Below are 2,974 nucleotides of genomic sequence, written 5' to 3' on the forward strand. Positions count from 1 at the left end.
AACACAGAGACTAGCTCGTGCTAGGGAAGAAGCTGATAGTGGTGTTTTCAAGCCCAACAGAGAGAAGGATGAATTGACATATGCCCTAGAGAATCCCGAACACGGTGGTCGAACAAGAGGCTATGGGGCGGTTCCGTGGCTACACGCATTCCCAGCAGACAAGGATACCTACAGAAGCCGCCAGAGAAAGAAGGATGAGGAGGCAGAACGAATTCGTGCATTGGAGCAATTTGTTGATGAGTCACGACAAGCATTGCTTGAATCACGTGAACGAGAAAAATCTCTTGAGGCAAGAATGCAGGAGGAGATCAAGAGGCAAGTGCAGCTAGCAATGAGTCAAATGCAATCGCAATCAACGTCGGGAGTCACCATTAGCCCTGTTGGTCAGATGAAAAGCAGTTGTGCTTCTACGGAGCTGCCAGTTATTCAAGACGACGCTGGGTTGCGCTTCCCTGTTGATGACATTACCGAGCCTCTAACAAAATGTGAGCTGCACATTCCAGATGGTAATGCATCAATCATGGTGGCTGTCGGGGTTGTATCTCCAATAGACCGAACGAAGACACCAAGAATCCATGGGTCAGTTATTCAACCTGGATATGCTAGCGTCTCGGTCGATAGAGTGCTCAAAGGTTACAGCAATGTTCCTCTTGACATTGAAGGCGGTGATGGGGAGAAGACACTAGGAGAAACAGAGAAGACATTTATTCAATGGCGCAAACGCTTCATCATCATTCCTGGGGCGCCACCGCTTCCCCTACCTCACCCTAGGTACGAATGAAAGTGAATGAAATATTATTTTCCATTAATTTTCTATTGGCTTCAAAAATAATTAACACACAAATTGTTTTTATAGCTGGGTCTCTCCCCAGCCTAGCCTAATCATTCATTCCCCATCTCATCACAGCGTCGCGGGGGGCGAGACGACTTCATCCCCACGGCGATCGCCAACTCCTACACCGGCCCCATTGCCTCCACAATGATATCCAACTCCTACACCAGCCCCACCGCCTCCACAACGATCTCCAACGTCTCCACGCCGGTCTCCACCAACACCGGCCTCATCGCCTCCACGCCGATCTCCAACACCGCCCCCACCCCCTCCACAGCGACGCACTACAAAGACGTCTAAGGTCCCGGTGGCAAAGAAGACCCCAAGAAAAAGAGTTATTTCTCAAGAAATACTTCCTAAAAAGACTGATGAGCAAATAGCAGCTGAAGAAGACAAAAAAGTAAAAGATTTTTTTATAGATATCAAAAACAAGAGTCAAGCAAAGCTTAAGGAGAAGCCGTACTTTTACATACCACGAGATGTGCTGAGGCAGAAGGTCGATGCTCACAAGAAAAAGATGATTGAACTTCGTAAGCCTTCGCCACTATCAGACTATGACCGCTCCCTCGTGAAGTCACATGATGCAGATAAGAAAAGGAAAAGAGCATCAGGGAAGGATGTCCCACAGCTCGGACAACAGAAGCAACCAATGCAAAATCTTGTTGTTGCTAATGAATATGGTTCCAACATAGAAGTCTATCGACCAGACAACTCTGGAGAAGTGTCGGTTCAAGCCCTTAATGCTTTTTTTAAAGATACTGGTTTAACCTTGGATCAATTGACGGGCAAAGCTCCAATCCAGAACCTAGAAGTTAATACCTGGAAGACTTATAAATATGGCAAAAGTCTGTACAACCCTGCGGCTCTGAATGAATTGGGTACGCAAATGTACTTGCTCAACAAGTGGTACATGCAGGCGTGTGGCAGGGGTGAGCAGTGGATCTTTGTCAGATTTAGAGACCATCATTACTTCCGTGGCGATGACATCTTACATATTAGTTTCGAAGAATTGCATCAACTATTCCACTTGGACGCTCTGGACAAATCAATCATGAGCTCCTTTTGTTTGTAAGTGATTCTTACTTTTATTTAATAAACTCACTTCCATACGTACGTGTATATAATTATCCTCACATGTAACTTATATTTATATATAGATTCCAGATGTCAGAGCTCCAAAGAATACAAGACACCAGTGTTGGCTTCATTGATCCTTATATCGTATTTAAAACCGATATTATTGTCAAGGACCACTGGGTATCTGAAGCACAGACGAATATCATGAAGTTCTTCGTGAAGCAGCACGACAAGACAACAATACTTTTCCCGTACAACTTTGAGTAAGTGTTAATAATAATGTAGTCTACACATTTTATGTAATATCAATACAACTTATATGCATGTACGTGTGTGTATAAACCAATGCAGTTTTCACTGGATACTCATTGTCATTGAGTTAAACTCAAGTCGGTTACTAATCTTTGACTCGTTGAGAAAAGAACGGGCACTATACCAAGATATGATAGATATTATCCAGGGGTAATTTCGATCTCTCGCGCATAACTATTATTGAATAGACTTTGCCATAATTTATTAACGATCGTACATTATTGGTCGCACAGGGTTTGGAAAGAGTTTATTCGGCAACATCGCAAGGATTGCAAGGCACCACTTAATGTAGTTGAAATACCAGTAAGTTGTACTATATACACTTCCCCACGTGTTTAATTACTATATCGTACTTTAATTTACGTGTGAGATGATGAGAATAATCTTTTTCTCGTACAGTGGTGTTTGCGGCAGGAACCAGGTAATAACTTGTGTGGATACTACGTTTGTGAATTTATCACTGCGCACATAAGAAGAACTCCTGAAGATGTCCTCAGAGTACGTATATATCAATTTTTATTTATTTTTAAATGAATATATATACATATATGTGTATTAATACTTTTCCTTTTATTTCAAATGCAAGACTGAATGGTTGAAACGAAGGGTCATGCAAAAAGACCATCTGAAAGCAGTTCAAGAGTCAATAGCAGGATATCTTCTAGAAAAAGTGCTAAATCCCAACGGCGAGTTCTACTTTGATCTTAAGGAATAAATGATGTAAATTAAATGTTTATTGATATCGTTATTTTT

This window comes from Miscanthus floridulus, chromosome 10 (assembly GCF_019320115.1).
Source record: "Miscanthus floridulus cultivar M001 chromosome 10, ASM1932011v1, whole genome shotgun sequence".
NCBI lineage: Eukaryota > Viridiplantae > Streptophyta > Magnoliopsida > Poales > Poaceae > Miscanthus > Miscanthus floridulus.